This window comes from Amphibalanus amphitrite, unplaced genomic scaffold, assembly GCF_019059575.1.
Source record: "Amphibalanus amphitrite isolate SeventyFive unplaced genomic scaffold, NRLGWU_Aamphi_draft 000245F_arrow, whole genome shotgun sequence".
NCBI classification, from domain to species: Eukaryota; Metazoa; Arthropoda; class Thecostraca; order Balanomorpha; family Balanidae; genus Amphibalanus; species Amphibalanus amphitrite.
In genome coordinates, this window is record NW_024881740.1 from 406,765 (window position 1) to 426,018 (window position 19,254).

Sequence of the window (19,254 nt, forward strand, 5' to 3'; positions counted from 1 at the left end):
ATCGGCTTCTGCATCTCCGCCTTTTAAGACGGACAGATGTGCCGTGCGTAAACTTCTTGATCATCTTTTTGTCTCTGGATCATACATATAGACCAAGCATTTGTTACAAGTCATCAAATGATCGAAGATCTCTTCAATTTCCTAAAAAAGGCCTAGTTTTCATTTCGAACGGCCAAGACGCATTTTTCTCTTGAACAAAGTAGACACACGAACTTCTAAGCGGGCTGCCTCCTTTATCGTCTGTAGTTCTTCGCTGATAATATTTTCAGGCACTGCTAGCATTGAAACCTTTCTGTTGCACAATCATCTGAAAGGTCACACGACGATCTGTAAGGATGAGGTCCTCCACTTCCTTCACAGTCACCACCTTGTCAGTCATTGGTAGTCACTCACTTCTTGACTCCCCTGCAAGGGCCATGCAACCAAGTTGAAAATTATTTCTTCATTTTCGGTAAGTGCATGAGATGGGCTTTCCTCGCCATAAACTAATTTCACGTTCCTGATGTATTTTCTCAGTAAGATACCGTTCCAAATGCATTAGTTGGATGACGGTTCGGTCCTCAATGGGCCCAATACTAATCTTTTTTACTTCTAAGTCTCTCCTACATAAGATAAAACCACTTCTCAGGATTCTCTTTTCGGGAACATTGTTCTTCAGAACCAAATATCATACCAACCAAAAACCATCAAAATCGGTCTATATCTTCTATGTGATGATCAGAACTTTTCGATACCCCCTCGTATTCCGTAAAAGATTGTGCCGCTGTTTTGCATCTTATTGAGCTGTTGCGTAAGCAGTTTTCGTAGCCTGGCTGATACGAAACACGGTTTGTTCTCAATGGTGACATGTAACTCTTCATTATTGCACCACGGGCATGCTGGTTCATGTTCTGTATGACAGCTCACATGTTTACATGTCGTCTCCCCCCCCCCCCGGACGATCCCGGACGACATAGCCTCCCCCTCCATCCGGGAGGACAGCGGTCGTGACTCGGGACTCCCGTTCCCCGGGTGCAGTTGCCGTCAGTTCCGGCTCGTTTCTGCGTAGGCGGTGTCTCGGACGCTATATTTGAGACGCTGAATTATCCTGAGAGATAGCTGTCGTTCCTCGCTCGCGGTTGTGACGTCGCCTTCCGGGGGCTAACCCAGCCTCCGTCGGGGTTTCCTCGGTCCTCGGTCCTCACCACGAGACGCGGCGTCACGGTGAACCCCGGGGCGCCCCCGCCTGAGGCACAGCCGCACCGTGTCCTCAGCGGTCACACCACCACACTGCGTCTGTCATGTGCTGGTGTCCCGCCTTGGTCCGACCATAATAGGCCATCTCACTGCGCGGCGGCTGAGCCGAGCCGCGGCCGACGGCGGCGACATGCAGACGAGAGGTGTCCGGTGATGAGCGAGCCATCCCGCTGATGAGTTACTGTTTGTCACTGTAGTGACAACAGACAGGGTGTATACTTGCTGCCGTGGGTGTATACTGCCTGTCGTAGCTAATGTCACTGAAGGACGGACCCATGAGCTTGGAGCGCAGTGGCCTCATGACCACTGCACTCACCGAGTAAATACCGATCTAGCGCTACATGTATATTGGGCTGCATAGAGTCGGACAGGAATGAGGCTCTGTGGGACTGGTTGTCTTCTGGTCTACTTGCCAGTTCGGCTGTTGGTGGTTTACTAGCCAGTCTGCCGGTCTGCTGGCCAGTCTGTGTATAGTCTGCTGTTGCCCAGTCTGTTAGTAGTCCGCTAGTCTGTGCTGGCCACTGGCCAGTCCAGTCGGCCCTCCGTTATGAAGTGCAGTCTCGGCACGGCCCCTGAGCGTGTGGCCCAGTCGTTACGGCCTCTCCCGGTGCTCGGTATTCATCACAGAGCCCCGGTCCGAACGTGATTTGCGGGATCACGGCCCATAGAACATGCCGCCATTTTTACCGCCGAGTCTTTTCGCCCTGACCTGAAAGCGAATCAGGCTGCAAAACTGCAATGAGAAAAATCGACTGGCGAGTGGGGTGCCATGCCATATGCCCTGTTATGCTTGTTTAGTATCTGTTCTTACCTTTAGGTACCCATAAACTTTCGATTTATAAAATTGATATTCAAGTCATGATTTGTGCCTACTGGCTAAGGTATTATTAGGATTGCTAGTTGGTATTATTGCTGTTGTTTGAGGTATTTGAGGTGAGGTATTGTTTAACGTATGTATTATTAGGATTGCTAATTCTTAGCCCGGACAACTTTATCGCATAACATATTTCGAGTCATTGCTTTGTGCTATTATTTTAAGAATGGTTTATAGGTATTGCACATGATTGCAATCAAACATTGAGAATATAACTCTGAACTGCATCGAGCTTAAACGCATGCACCTGACCACTTTGCAATTTCATTTCTTCTTTCTGCACTATGCAATATCTGTCAGCGCTGTGCAATTGTGACATGCTTTTACGATTTATTATTTCCCGTCTATAGTTAGCTGCCATGATCGGTAGCCGTTTGCCGTCCATCACCCGTGAGTCGGCCTCACCCCTCGTGTAATTGGGTGCCGTGCATGGCCGGGCTCATTGACCCCATGCAGTTGGAGTTTTGATTTAATGAAGCCCAACGTGCTGTGTTCGCCCACCGACGAACTCTGAGGGCGGGTGTTAGAGTATGCTGGGTAGCTGTCGTACATCTGTTGGTCGCTTGTTAAATTCTGAGGGCGTGCTGAACGGTGACCCCGCAGCTCGTGCAGAGGACCTCTGCGGCCGCCCCGGTCCTGTTTGGCCCCGGCCGGGCCAGTCGCCGAAGTCAGCCACCTGGGGCGGCGCCGGCCCCAGTCCCCCGCGGACTCGATTTGTTGACTCTGTCCCGCCGCGACGGCCCATATGGGCGAGTCGGCCTGATTATTTTCCGCCCACTCACGGCGCCCGGCGACTCACTGACTCGGGTGACTCGGTCAACAAAGTCGCGGTCGACTCGGTCGCGGTGACAGCAGTCCGTCATATCGAGTCGCCCATTAGCCCGCCGGTAGTCGGCCGTTGATGTGGGGATCAGGAGTCGCCTTACATGACGATCAATGGACGTGTTTGAGCCTCAAACATAGACCAGCGAGCACCCGGCGTCCCTGCCATACGATGGCTATAGGATGATAAGGGTAGTGGACCTCACAGGCGGCTTAATTACGTGTGAGTAATGGATTGTTTAAGTGGGTTTTGAACGGTTGAGAAAAGGTGGATGAGAGAAAGGGTTTCATTCGGCGATGCTTATTATTTCGAACTTTTTTCAGTCTTATGGGTAAATTATACGTACATTTATAAATGCGTCATACCTTCTACACGGAATTCAGGGAATACAGGAAGCCGAAGGGGATTGTTTCTGTTAGGAAGTGATTTTCCTTGAAAGCTGCTGTTACATTCGCAAGTGGTATAACTAGACGCGGGTGAATAGTTATTAAGCATTGCTTAACATCATAATCCTTTTTGTTTACGATAGCCTTCACACTTGCTTTCTTTCACACAGACCTTTGTTTCATTCCTTGTCATCAGACCGTTGCAGCGGTTTATGTTGGTGGTGAGCTAACACATAACGTGAATGTGTTGGCCGTGTCAAACGCCGCCTGTTTATTATCGTGTTTGAGGTATGCGGCCGCAGTGGACGTCCCTTGCTTACGCCAGAGATGATCTGCGCTGCTACTGACTAATCTACTTTTATTGAAGCCATGCTGACTTCACCCTGAGTTTAATGACTTGACGGCAGATGTTCCATGCCGTCTGGACGTTCCCCCATACTGTCCAGATGGACTTGATGCAAAATGATCTCTGCACGGGAATAATTGTCACATGCCTCCGTTTGTTTTTCTGTTTCGTTTTCAAATTATTCAAAAAGTAGGTATGGCTAGTGAGCTCGAGGTATGTTTAGGCATGAATATTCCTCAATGTATTCAATACGTCGGCGAAGATTGTGTTGTTGTCAGCTCGCTGGAGAGCTGTAACTTCACTCATATGTCATCAACAGCATCGCTCATCCTTCGGGAACTACATAAGGCGCGTTCATGACAGCTTTATGCGCCGTTTCGCTCAGAACAGTCGTCTGTCATCTTCACTCATCGTGGTGATGTGGTCTGTTTCACAGAATGTCGTGTCACCTATTCCGTCAATGTGACACTCGTTCCTCTAATTTTTCACCCTCTCACTCAGTTCTCATTACTCGCCGACGCATTTTATCGTCACACGGGTAATTTACCGAATCACAACCTTTCCAATTGGAAGCACGGCACTCTTTCACCGCCCCACCGCCCTATTCGCCGTCTCCGACCCTGGTGGCCGATTCCCTGGCTCACCAGAACATCTCATGGCCAACTGGGGCCGATGACTGATGGCCCAAACGCTGGGATTGAGCAGCGGTATATTCGGTGATGGATCGGTCCCGACAGCCGGTGATTCAGATTCAGCGGATGGCGGTTTGGCTGGCTCCGTGAATGAAGCTGTTTAGGCGACCGCTAGATCTGTTTTACCTCATTCTTTTTGGTATTGGTCTTGAACATCCCGTAGAACACCTCTTAATGGATAGCGCTGAGTGTAGCTTCATCTTCACCCGTCTACATACGGATCTGTGACCTAGACTAGATTCAGCAATAACCTACGCTTTATGTACGTTACTGTTTCCCAACTTCCCTCACCGATATTGGGTCATATCGTGCACCCGGTAGTAGGTCATACATACCGTGACCCGGAGCCCGCAGTGCCTGCCGCTCTGTGTAGCTATTGCCGGAAGGGTCTGCCACTCCTCAGCTGTCAGGGGCTGTCATGTCCGGCACACGTGTGCCGCCGACACTCTCTGAAGTCGGACAGTTCCGGAGAACGGTGTCGGGAAGAAATTCGGACTCTGACGTCAGATGTCTTGTTCGCCCAAATTGCACCTGATGCCGATGTTTTCGCATGGTCAACTGGCTACTATAATGTGTGGCCATATAGGCGGCGGAACGGGGGGGGGGGCACCGGGGCACCGTGCCCCCCTTTGATTTTGACATTTTAACATTAGCCCTATGGGCGTTGAATGGAAAGAATGGGACCAAAAGTCAGTGCAGTGTCCCACCCCCTTGATTGAAGGTGTTCCGTCGCTACTGTGTGTGACAGCTGGTAGTGGTGACATTCGATAAATAGCTCTTGCTATGTCACGTTCTATAGCACGCCAACGTGGCAGGTGCAATAAGCCGAGCACGATTGTGATAATAGAAATGCGGTCACTCTTTAAAAATCTGAATCCACCTTTTTTAATTGTCGTTTGTGACGCATCAGGAAATGTTTTCGCTTTGTAAATCCATGAGGTTTTCCGGATTAATACCGAACAGCCGAAGTATGCTGCAACATAATGCGGAAATCGAGATACAAAATCATTAAATTCAAACTGCACTTCAGATCAGGAGGTCTTTCTTTGCAGGAAACGCCTCCTTGTCCGCATATTTACATTCATCTGATGTGGTTTAGCTCATTAAGATGACACATTGGATGACGCTCAATAAATTCCTGATCGTGCATCGTTTGAGGAAGCCTGTAGTTCATGAATGTTCGAACCGCCGCACTTAGGCGTGGTGTGGGCGACGAGCCGGCTGTCATGGCGCCATATCTCTTCAGCGACGTGAGATACACGCGAAACCTCTCAGAGTTGCCGTAATGGTTTTCAGAAGCCTCGCCTGGCAACACGTGTTGCCGTCAGTCGTTCGGTGTCGGTCGAGAGGGCGGAGCGACAGCTCGAACGGAGATAGCCCGACAGTCCTTGGTGCAAATCGCTCCCACCTGATCAAAACCTTCATCATTCCTGGCCTGCAGCTCGCCAGGGCCTGCAGTTCCCCCAAGTCCCAAGGAAAGTGGTTATTTGGATGGCGTTCCTCCTTTATTCAGGGAACCAATCAAATTTAATTGTAATTCTCTCAAAACTGAAGTGAAGCGTATTCGCGTTCACCCCGACCTTGGATTATACCCCCATCCTTGGGATGAAGCTCCCATAGCGATGAGCCTTGCACCCTCGACTCTAGCCCGCCACACCCTCAGCCCCGGCGTGCAACTCCCCCGCCCTGCCAGCCCGCTCAGGCAGCTCGTCTCCAGAGCCTGCGACGTTCCGAGCCATGAGGTCATCTGTTTATACCGGGAGGATGGATTAGGCGAGCCATGGCTTCCCTAGAGGTCGTGCATGGCGCTGCTAGGTCCAAACAAGTGATCGTCAATTCCCCTCAGGTGATTTGCCACCTGTTGGTTGATTTATCGGCAAGTATTTGATTGGCATCCTCTCGGGTCGTGTGAGTCTTTAGAGGAAATTAAAGGCGCGGAAAAGTCATGTGTTTTGGGATGCGGACTTCCTTCCTGCAGCTCATCGGCCGTGTCTGCGCTGCTGCTGAATGTCCATGACTGTTTGGGCACCCGCCGAATGGATATTTTGTCAGCGATAATAAATCATGAGAGCTCGGTGATAGGCGGATAATTTGGCGGCGGCGACTCGTGCCAGCGTGTGCCCTTGATTGACCAGTGCAGCGGCTGGCGGATTGCCGTGTATATTTTCATTTGAGCCTGGCAGTTGAGCCTGAGACCGGCAGCGGACGCGTCATGAGGGGCCTTGTTGTTCAATGAGCACAAATGACGCGCGTGTTTGACCGCACGTTCTTCGAACCCATGGTGCGGGACCAGCCCATTGTGCACATGCCTGTTGCTCGTACTGTGGTGTGCATCAGTGAGTGGCCGTCAGGGACCTTTGTGTGCCTATTGTGGAGGAACAAATATGCAAATAAGGCAAGCCTTTTGCATAACCATTCGTAGTCACAGAGTTGAAAGCGGTGCCGGATGTGACTGCTTAGTTAGTTCAGAGTGTTTGATAATATAGGGATGTTTGTTGCATTTTTTTCTCGGTCTCACTCGTTGATGAAACCTGTGATGAAAACAATGATTTTATACACGTACACTATAGCGTTTAAATATGCTAGCTGCTGGAATCCCATTACCATCAGTCGTTTATTGATGAGTGGTGTGACTCACTCCCTTCCTCTGCAATATCAATGGCGAGTCTAAATCCCGACGACGTCCAATTGTTTACCCTTTGACTCGCTGCCGCTTGACAGTAATGAGATGACAGTCCCATTCTCTCTCCTCCAATCTGCCCTTGGAGCGTGGTTTGTGTGACGGCCGATACCTAGCCATCCGGGACGCAGCCGAGGCCAATGTCAACAGGGGCCGCCGCCGCCGACAGCCGCCCCGCATCGGGATCGACGGTTAAACGGCCCCGCCCCCGCCCCCGCCCCCGCCCCCGCCGCCGCCCGGAGACTGGCGTCTGTCGGCGGTGTGCCGAGGTGTCAGGGTCGACGGGGCCGTCCCGCCCCACCAGACTGGCCAGTCACGGTCAGGGCTGGGCCAGGCGGGAGAGTGATGGAACGAGGCACCGGGCGGTCGGCACAGACTGGACGCGGGCGAGATGCCATCGGAGGGACTACATGCTGGTGTGGGCGGCTGGTCAGCAGAAGTGGGCGTGCACTTGCCTTGCCCGGCCACTTTCAGGCGTTTGCGTCGATCTAATCCAGACAAATCTGCGTCATGTACACGCCGACATTCATTCATTCATTCATATGCATTGACTAACTAGTGCGATTGCCTTGGAACAGATTACAGAACGGAGAATCCTCATCTTTTTATGATATCGTGGCCTGAGTCATTTTATTTTTGTTCACGAACCAGAAGTTGAATGTTTTGTTTCTCATGAAACGATTTCGTGACCTCCAATCCTGTTTCCCGAAATTGGTTTGGAATTGAACTGTGGTCTGTCGCCGTTGCCAGTGACTTTTATCCTCCCTGATTGCACTAAGTGGGCCCGTCCGCCAACCAAATGGGCCGGAATATTACCGCCACTAGGCACTTCATGGCCAATGGCACACTAATCGCATTTGATTCGCTCTCCATTAAACGGGAGCCAAATGCACTTTGGCCAATCACTTTCGCCGGGCGTTGCCTGCAATCGTGCACCGGCCACTGTATGCACCTGGAATACTGTCGCGCCAGTCAGGACAGCATCCGAGCGGTGTGTTGTGAGAGAGCGGTAATGTAAGTGCCGCATTCGTATTCGCGCCGTCCTCTGTATCCACTTTGCCCGGCCTCGTCCGCCGCAGTGGATTGGTCCAGCCAATCTAACCCTGCAGTGGTGTCACGGAGTAAAACGTCCCACAGTGACAGTGGCTCGGTCAAATCGGCTAACAGAGCTGCTGCGGTCTGACGCTGTGACCGCCCGCCGCAGTGGTTTTGTCCCGCCGCTGTGTGTTGGCAGAATCAACAAGCGGAAAAGCGACACACAAACAAGTGTCAGTGTCGGGAACAACGAACAGGACGCGCAGCGGCATTTCCATTGATGACAAATGCCACCCGGAGATGTCACGTGCTGATTCTTATCAGCGTGATGAATTAGCTAGCCTCGTATATAGTCGTATCAATGCGAATGCATAATTTTTCATAACCTATGCATGCATAGACTATATATGGCCTTGATGCATAGTATAATGCCAAAATTATGCAATCATGCATGTTCTCGTTTTAAAATCTTACTGCCGGTGGGCCGTGCGGAAGCGTTTCATGGAGCGGCCATTATATCTGCTACTGCCATGCCTCTTCAACCGGCGCGACGGTCGTGTATCGCTATATGAACGGTCGTGATAAGGGAGCCGGCGGGTGACGTGACGGTGCAGCCGTGACAGCCGTGACGGCGGTGACGCCACCAGTGATAGTGACGGGTCACCGAGGACGGGCGGTGGACCGTTCCGGCGGTCACGTCATCCCGTCCTCCGTCATCCATCCCTTCCTTTTCGCCCGAATCTGACGGCGCGCGTGGACGTATCTACAACGGCTGCTCACGGCTCTGCGTATGTCATGTGCGTACGTCTGTCATTAAGTCTTTCAAAGCAAGGCAATTATTTTTCAAGCTGAGTCCAAAGCTATGAGCCAAATCAGCATAGAGCTAGCTCAAAATAGAAACTATGCATTGGTGTTGTTCCTTTGATCTCTCCGAGCTACGAACCGCCGTTTAGCGACGGTCAGAGGTCCATTACTCTCGAACAGAGTTCGGTCACTCGACAATAGAGTCCATCAGCGGTCGGAATGGGGCCCATAAACTGACCCGACGCGACGCCAGTGACCCGGTGGCCGTCGTGTTTGGATCTGCGGCCGGCGTGCTGAATGAAGGGTCCGCCACTGCACTGGTGGGGACATGGAGCCACGGCGCTGCGCCCGGCTCCGGCTGTGACACCGGGGCCGGTCTGTCCAAACTGTCCGCTCTGCGCATCCCGTCCTCGGCCCGAGCGCCTATCGGAGACAATTCAACCGTTTAATGACACTGGGGTGGGCCTCTGACACCGCGCCAGCCGGCGCTAACTTTCTCCCCTCCACCGCCGGTTAAACGCCTGCTTCTGGGAGTCTTTCAGTTCATTCAGCGTGACCGGGACCATCATTGGCCCCTGTCCCAAGTTCTAAGCGGCTCGCTCCGCCGCGCACCTGGATCCGTCCCTCCCTCCAAACTTCTCTATTAGAGCGGGCTGAGCCGCATACAGTGCGCGGTTCCCTGGTCCGACTTCCATTGGACCAGCAGGTATAGACCCAGAGATGGCCATAAATCCTGCCAATAAAGGAGCCAGTCCCTCTGTGTCGGTGATCTGCCGGCCGACTGCCGCGCGCCGCGGAACTGTCTCAAATTTACGGTCGAATTCCGCCGTGGGTGGGGTGTGAAGTATCAGCGTCCCTCTCGTCGTGCGGTCAGTGGGGCATCGGGCTCGGAGACGGTTTCAGGTTTGACAACCTCTCTGGCAGGAACGAAAACGACTCTTTTGAATGGCGACCAATTCCACCTACCTACAGTTTTCGTTACCAATTTAGCTGAATTTTTTTTAAATTAAATAAAAAAATGTTGAGTTATTAGTGCATTGTGCCCGGAATCGCTTGCGACTCCAAAGAATCGCTCACTTCCGCATTTTGCATCCTTTAATTGTTTGTTTATTGCACGTCCATATAGCTTATCCTCGAAAGAGGTGTATGGTTTGAGGTATTCGTTTAGAGCCTTTTCACACGCCATTTCCTTTTATGACCACGCATTGTGTGACGAGATAATTGCCGGGAGTTTTGCCGTCCGTGTATTCACTTCTCAAGGTCATTGCCTGATGTCCCAGCAATAAACCCTTGTCCCTGTCCTAGCAATAAACAGACAACTCATTTTAGATATGTGACGTGCCCTTAGATTATTCCATTTCCTCGTGAGAGACGGCAAAGTTTGACCTGTGTTCTCGGGTTTGTCCTTGAGCTTGAGGCTGAACCACGAGTGCCTCTTTGCTGTTGACGGCGGTCAGAGCCCTGACCGTTCAGAATCCTCCGGGTCGGACCTCCAGCGGTGGTGACGGTGGCCCTCTTGTTCCTCGAGTCCAGCCGGACCTGGGCCGGGTCATCGGCCGTTTTTGTGGCCGCGTTTTTCACCGGGCCGCCGCTCACCTGACCACGAGGACGGACGCGGATAATGAGCTCGATTGGCTGTCCTGTGGTGACACGCCGTGTCAAAATCTTCATCAGATCGCGCCGCCATTTACATAGGCCCGGCCGAATAATTAACTGTTTTGTGGCCGGTCGCTGCTGAAGACGACAGCCGCGCCCCGCGTGGGCGAACTGGGGTGTGTGGACGCGTCCTTTCGTAAATCGTAGTGGGTTGGAGCTTATGTGGAGTGGACATCTACAGATCGTAGCGATTGATCCGCATAGCGGCGCGGAGATAACGTCGAGGCGTGCGTAAATCCAGTCGAGTGACGTCATGGGTGCGATAAGTTTTGCGCAAAAAATTGATAATAATCCTCAATAAATAAGTTCACGTCAGTTATCAATAATTTTGTTGCATCTATCTTATCGCTCACCTTTTCACAAGCTCTGGGGGCATGAAGATGATAGCGTTCTTTTAATTTGGTCGCTATGTTGTTAACACCTACGTAGCGTGTGGCCATTTGGTGACAGTATAACAGATTTGGTATGACCGTTTTCGATTAAAGCTATCAAACTTGGCTTGTCGCTCGGAAATGCTATCAAAACTTCAGAAGGCTACTAATTAAACACTAATGACAGCAATAAAAACTCAGAATTGACTACTAATCCCATGTGACGTGTCGAGTCGTCAACTTCTGCTGATACCTCGGGCTCGAGGAGGATCGGGCCGCTCTCCTCCCTGACGCGAGACGTCCGACGCCGCGCACGCCACCGCCGCCGTCGCCACCGCCAACGACGCGCTCGATGAGGAAATCCGCCCCGATCGGATCGGACGTCCCTGCCGCGGAGCTGATGAGCTCAAACCGATCCTTCCGACGCGCTCAGTGTCGGGCGGACAGGAGTGTGCGCACATGTCAATCAGGCTGTGATCTGGGCGTTCCTGTGCTCTGTGCAAATTATACAATACATATGTGCCCATTTGTGCTTTCAGAGGCAAACAAAAATCGAGGGACCGAAATCGTAACCTTTTTGTTCAGTTGGCTTTGTTAGTCGTGCGTAAACGCACCAGCAGCCTCGTCAGTATGCTGCATACTGCATGTACTGCATAGCCATGTCTGAGAAATCTGGGTCCATCGCACGCTATCATCCTGAGCCGACGGAAAAGAATGATCTACTTGATGCCTGGAATTCGGTTTGAAATAACATTCCATGCACGCGATAGCATTGTCAGGCGTACCATTAGGGTATTACGAGCTATTTGATATGAATTAATCACCTTTGATGATTTGCTTATTATTCATGACATCCGTATGACAATTACCTATTGCATAAGTGTGTTGTGGCAAATGCCTGTTTTTTCTGCATTCAAATTTGGCATGTAAATTTGATGAATAATGCATAATTTACGTTCGCTTATCGCAGGAAAAACGTTTTCCCTTTCGTTTCTGGGTCATATCCTTGCCTAGGATAATCCACAATTACGCTCATCACACTATCCAGTCCATGGACCAATGTCCCCTCCTCATTCATCCCCTGCCGTCTGCCCGGTAACCGCTCAGCTTGGGACGGCGCGTACGCTCCTGAGACAGCTCCCGTGCCCCCTTCCCCTCCTCCCCCCCCCCCCCGACCCACGGCACGCGCGGCTCGCGGCGACACGCGACGGAGCCACCGCGGTGGCCCGGTGGCCCGCCCGGCACGCCGTCGCCGGTAATACGAACCGGAGACGGCACTGGAGATCGCGGGCCGAGCTCCATTGGCCGGACACACTCGGAAGGCCGGGAGATTGAGCGGGTGTCGGAACACGAGATCCGTTCTGACGTAATGTCTATAGGACTGCTAAAATGACACCGTGCGTTTTTTTAATTCATTGCATTTTGCATGCTTGTAATTTTACAATGAGATATCCCATGTTTATTTTTAATGGAAAATACATTTTGATGTTTGTTTTCAGAGGTCTGTAGCATACCACAAGAAACCGCTTCCATTGCTTTAAGCTGTGATGAACACGCTACATAACCGCTTATTTTCTGGCGTTTTTTTTAGTAACACAAATATCCTACTGCAACAGAGTTTGTTAGGAAAGCATATGGCGCGTCGACATTGCTCTCCGCATGCCTATAGTAGTATGCACCAATCATGCAGTAGATAATAATGCGCAGGATCAACAAAACTGGTAAAGAAAAACCGCTGAAGCGATTGAGACATTACACATCTTTGTTTCCAATCCACCTTTTCTACCTGTAAACAAAGCCCAGTCGGTGCGCCCTAAGGCCCTCATAAACAAACAAAAAAGCGCTGCTGTATGATTTGTAGTCATTTCATTATCGCCGGCTCCGTGCACTCGGCTGTTTTCCAATGCCGCCGGTCCCCTTAGCGAAATTAGTGGCCTGCTCCACTGCCGTTTGGAAGCTCTCTCAGCGACCTACGGCAGCTGTTCTGCATCTCTCTCCACTTCATCTGCACGGCGCGGCAAAATAAGGCGATTGCACGCCAGCGTCGGGGCGAAATACGGCCCATTGTGGGGCCGCGGGTCCCGGCGGGGCCGGTCAGGACAGCGCGTCTCTCAGCTGGCCCCTCCGTCAGCTGACCTCGCCAAGGTCGCGCAGGCAGTGCCGGCGGACCATGCCGGTACGTCGGTCGATGTATGCCAAACGATCCTAAACTGTGTAGTTTGGTGATGCTGATGCATTGGATGGGGGGGGGGGGGGGCGGGGGGAGGGGTGGTTGAATGCTATAGTTCTCGTTGCCAGCTCGAACAGGGTGGAAGCATGTGATGAGGGATTTTTGACGATTTCCGGATGATGTGGGCGGATGATGGCAATTACCGGACCTGTTCATCAGCACGAGTTGTCAGCCGCTTTATCTAATGAGATTCTTTGTTCGATGAATGGGCTGGTTAGGGACATTAGTGGGCTGCCAAAGGCTTGTAGGCTGGCGTTAAAACATTTGTATGCTCCTATCTATGGGCTTAATTATTCGCTGGTGACATAGCCGATAGCTCACAATGAACGTGCCTGTCTGCGTTTTTCTTGACGGATGCGATAAAGCGTACACCACGTTTATCTATTCATCTTGAACGGCTCTACGGGCTTGGACACCGGTACTTGAATTTGCAAAACACTATTCTGACTAAAGTGTCGCAGAATGGGGCAGTCATTGATAACTACTGGAGGTATTGTCGAATGATAAGAGTTTGTTCTCTGTGACCTCATCTCCTGAATCCTTGTCAGTCCTGTCCGCAATCGCTGCTATTTGTACGAGTTTATCGTAACCAGCAGGCAACGAACGGTGTCCGCCAGTGGCTGCTCTAACGGGACGGCTATTGGACAAGAACACGCAACTGAGTGCTCAATCGCCGGCTGATCAAATCGCTGACCGGCCGCCTGGCGGTCCAGATTCCGGGAACGGCTGCGTCGTGCGAAGTTTCGGCAATAAACACCGGCAATGGGGCCACTACAGCTCTGGCAGAGTACCGGAGGTGTGAAACACTGATCGCGGCACTGGAACTGGAGGGGCGATGAACGCCGTAAACGATCGCCCGCGGCACAGGCTTCCTCTATGATCTCTGATAGGACTCCGTAAAACAAAAGTGCGCATGGCTGCATTGGGCCGACGCACGCAAGGTGAAAGGCGGCGATTGATGGGCTGAATGGATGTTGGTTATAAGTTGGTTATATACAAATGCACACCGGCAGTTAAAAAAGGTGATAGGCCATGAAACCATTTGACAGAATTGCCGTGCGCACTGCCTATCATTCAAAAGCTGTCAGGAGACGGAGGGAGACGACTGCAACATTTATCCTACACGTTAAGAGCTATGACATATTAGCTACGACATGTTGGTCATTGACGGTCATCCTGACCCCTGACGGAAATCAGTGTGTTGTCACTGTGAGTCAGCGGACCGGACTGTCAGTCTGCTGATCGTCCTCCTCTGCAGTCGACCGTTCGTCCGCCAGACGCAGCTGTCAGTGTCTAAATCCAGCGCCGCTCTCATACTAACAGGGATGCCATTATAAGCAGCATATTTATTTGTACTCTGCTTTTAACCTTCATCTCATGGTCGACCTCCGTCATCCTTGGCTGGTTTCTGGTTTTCCCTTTCCGTTTGTGGGGCAGTTTTTGCACGGGGAATAAGTGGCATTCCAAAACGTGCCTTTTGTCAACACAGAGCGAGCCATGACCCCGCCAAACGATGCCACAGGTGGTGAGCTGTGACCGACAAAAAATGACGGGCGGTATTTTTAGCCGACCATTATTCCTTCCCACTGCTCTCATCGAGTGGTTTTTTAGGCATAGCTGATGGAGTGAGCCTGATGAGTATTTTAGTTCCTGGCGGCCCCCCACGACCACAACGGCCATGGCCACGGCCACCTCCGAGCAGAGAGCTGAGCGACCGTAAAACCCTCCTAAAAGATGCCAAAATAGCTCTTCGTTCGTCTAGTTACAGCTCGTTGAAATGAAATGTGGCGGCCCAAAAATCGAATCAGTTCCTCACGCGTCCATTCGTTGCAGACTGACTCCTAAATCTGAGTTCAAACGTCACCCACACCAGTAAAGTTGGATCGTTACCGATTGATTGATCCGAGCCCTGTGTGCCGAGTGATTCTGCTGATCCGGTGGGTGGTGATTGGTATGCAGCGGCGTGTGGTCCGGCCCAGTCGCGGCGGGCGCGAGCGGACTCGGCTGGGAGCTCTGCGGCCGCGCCGCTGTGAACTCCGGCGGTCACCGGGGAGCCATACATCCTCGTTGACTGAGCAGGCGGGACGCCTCCTCTCTGCGGGGCTGATTCATGGCTATCTCTGTGTGCAGTCACCAGCTGCTTAGCCGCTGTAAGTGGCCTGTTAATTGGACAGACTCCAGGGTGGCTCATTGGTAGTGTCCTCGTTCATAACCCTACAATTACCGAGTAGCTCACTTCTCACACAGTTGAATAGCCTTGGCATTATGTAATAGCGTCCATACTTAGGTAATCATCTTGTCGACATTGTCGAAACATCCTTAATTCACTGTTTATTTCTTTGCTTATGGTACCCGTAGAATATGCACCGCAATTATACGAGTATCCATATTTTCACTGAACGTCTACAAGGTTTCACAGCAATGCGAGCCTGACCCATTACTGCCTGTTGCTGTGGAATGAGAGGGGAGACGGGTGCAGTGGACACGTCAGGTTCCCGGCTGCGCTGGGCTTCCGTGGCCAGTGGGTGAGGCCCCGCCATTATCAGTAGTCGTTAGGCTGAAGGCGGCCGTGCAGCAGTCATTTGCGGCGTTGGTCCACAGCGAGCGATAGCAGGCGGCAGATGGAACGACCCGCTGCACTCCACGGCCTCGGCTCACGGCTCTCTCATACTCACCGCTTTGATCCTGCACGTGACCGTCCCACGGCTCTGTTCAGAGGGTAGGATCCGAGGTCCCTCTTCGTGATCCACGGCCTTCTTAGTCTGTCCAACCCACGGCTACGTCCCAATATACCTACGGCATTGTGAGACCAACGACCCTGTTTACCGACCCCAATAACATACTCCTGTATGCACTATGCAGCCTCACCAGCGGAGTTCCACGCGCCCCGTGTTTCAGGAACCGTTCGGCAGCACTCCTTCATCTCGAAGTGGCCGATGAGATGTGCAGAAAGATAATTCAGCGGCAATGGGCGGCCAGTCTTAACGTTATGACTTCTCGTGAGCATTACCAGGTCGTAAACGGTCTAATGGCAGTACGTGCTAGTGCCTCATCCCCTGCGGCGAGATCGAGATATTGAGGCTGTGCAAAAGGAAAATCTATCGATTGGGGTTGGGAAGGTGATAAATGTGAAACTTTCGGTGATCCATGCTGTATTTCCTTTGGTAATAGTCTAAGGTGTAAATCGCAAGACATACATAGGTAACGATTGTAAAATCAAGTGAATATTCGGACATTCGTTCGTTGTGTCTTGTGTAGGTAATGCGCACCATAATATGACTGGTCTTTACTAAGAAGTTCGAAAGGGGATATGCACACTGAGGCTGAATCTGTTCCGGGACTTTATGGCACATTTGTATTCATTGATTTGACAAAATCTCTTTTTGACGCTCGTGGACCTTTTCCTTGAGCATTATTCATTTCTTACCAATGGTCTTTATTCGCAGGGGTTAATGGGCAATACTTGAACGAGTTATTGCCGCCGGGTCATTATCGAATCTGGCTCATTGTTACCAGTTTTGCAGTGCTCTTTTGTGCTTGAAGTGCATCCATGCGCCCTTACAGCTGCAACACATGCAATGATATTCTATCGATCAATCCATTACCCACGGTGACTATAAATCCATTACCCTGGTGATTTGGGTAATGGGATAGGAATTGGATCGATGCGATCCGTTTCCCTGGCGTTGAGCTCCTATAACAAAACTAGCTCTCAGGAAGAGCGAGTCAAATCAATGGTATCGAATTCAATTATTTCAGCCAAACCGCTATAGAGTCAGATATCTTCGGAGAAACGTTCTGAGGGCGTCACCTTGCCCTTGGGAACTTACTAAAATCCTAGTTATTGTTGTAAATTGACCATAACGAATATCTTTCAAAAGAGACTCTTCGTACTGCCAATACCTATGTATGTTAACTTAACCTGGAAAGGTCATACATACTAGGTCAGTGCGGAATCGTGTGCGCTCGTTAAGAATGGGTGCATGAGGTCGCACTTCATTCTGAAGTCTACGATGGGTCAGACTCGACACGACACCACTGCACTGGTGTTCCTGGAATATCGAGCTGAGCATGACGCAACTGCGAGTATCTTGAAATTGCAACGAATAGATTAAAATGAGTGGAAGCTGCTGGCAGTGTGCTTTATCCCAATTGTCCGGGGCGTTTTTATGAGAGTGGCAGTTCCGGCCTTTTGATGGTGCAGCGACCCGACAACATTTTGCGACGCCATACGAATGTCTGGCGTCGTGTTTCAAATGAGCAGACAGAGGGGACTCGGGAGATATTCCATTTGGGGGGTTTCTTCGTGCACTGCACAGCGACCGCCGACGGCATTGAGTAAAACGGTTGTTTCTTCTTCAAAATTAACATGAATGCAACCTTGTGAATCACTTTGGCGTGTTCCAAATACTAGTGTTTCTGTGCATTTTCGTGACTCACATACTTTACCATCAATGAACTTTGAAGATGAATAAGGATCTTAAAACGATCTATCTACTATGGTTAATTTTCGGTCGTTCTGTCGAGTAGGTAGGTACTTACCTACAGGTTACAGGCAGTAAGGGTTGTGGCCACCCCAATGGCCAAACGACACATACGACAAATACCGGTACCGGGCAGCTCTCCGCCTCCCCCCCCCCCCCAATCTAAAAATTGGCACGATTGAGTAAATCCATGAATATCGTACGTTTCTGATTTTTTTCTTGCCGACGGGCAATACCAAGTACATTTAAGACGAATATCGGATGTTGTAATTTGAAATTGACCTTACAGCTCCTGGCTGGTCATTGAAGTATACAAATTACAATTTTCGGACGCACCAATCATGGCTTCAAAGTGAATGTTTTACTGCTACTCGATTGCTCAGTGCGCATCTTGGACCTCTCATGGAAGCACGGAAGCAGCCTCTGGCGTCCATGGTCCGAACTACTAGTGTAGGTGGCGCGGTGGTTGTTCCGTCCCAACTGTGCCGATCGCAGCCCCGCCCGCCTGTGTCGACTCCGGCCGCCGGCGACAACATCGCGGCGGCTACCTCGCCAAAGAGTTATGGTGTTTGTCTCTGAGACAGATCGCGGAAATACATCTCCCTCTGTCCGCTTTGTCCAGGGTCTTTGGCGGTTTTACGGTACCTCTCTTTCAACACCGGGAGAAAGTCACCGTCTCCATTGCCATCGCCACGGCCAAACAAAACAGCAGCGCCGCACACAGGCGCTGGCGCCATTCATCACACTCCTCAACATGGTCGTAAACTGGCGTGACATCCAGATCGGGTGGCATTTCGACGAACAGTGCGGCATTAATCATAAAAATGATAGGTCGCGATGTTAATGTCAACTCGGGAACTTCCGGGAACGTTCCGCCTCAATCATATCATCCATCCGACCGATAAACATGTGATCTTTGACGTCTCGTTAACTTGTCTTGTCTTGATATGATAAAATAAATGTTCTTTTATTAATATTTTGGATAGTTTTTGACGTTAGGGTCCCCACTTTTATTCTTCTCTCGTCACGTCCTAAACAATGCTCGCTGAGATGCGGACAGCTGAAATAGTCTCATTCAATTTTCACTAGGGGTTGAGAGCCCCAGCCGAAATTGCATTATCCCGCGCCCCGCTGGGCTATTCAGCCATACGCGCCCTGCTGGGGGGGGGGGGCAGATTCTGCCCCCCCCCCGTCTAACTTCCGAACCGATGGTCGTAGAAAGACGGGGAAAACGGCAATCGAAAGCTCTGAACAAGGCGGATCTTAAGAGCCCAAAATTTTTTGCTTAAGTAGGTCAGAGGTCAGGTCAAGGTCAGGTCAAGGGTACAAAATGCAAGTTTCTACAGTATCGGCCTTGCACCGTAGTTGCCGAAGAATGGACTGAGACTGATTGCCCAAAACGTGTTCTTAGACTACCAAGACAATATTCGTTGCATACAATGTCATTCAAAGGTCAAGGTCAAGGTCAGGTCAGGTCAGGTCAGGTCACCAAAAACAAAATATAGAAAAGGGCATGTGCGACACATGTTTTATGGTTCATTTTACTCATAGAATTCAATAGGCACACTCAATAAGTGATATGGACCACCTCTGGATGAATTTCAGGTCGAGGTCAGGTCAAGGTCAGGTCAAGTGAG

At 50.9% G+C, this 19,254-nt stretch overlaps 1 protein-coding gene across 1 annotated transcript in view; it reads left to right on the forward strand.

The window, feature by feature from the left end:
• Nucleotides 1-19,254, forward strand: part of LOC122386277 (multiple epidermal growth factor-like domains protein 6) — a 100,274-nt gene that overhangs the window by 17,480 nt on the left and 63,540 nt on the right. The gene's annotated exons all lie outside the window — the stretch shown is intronic.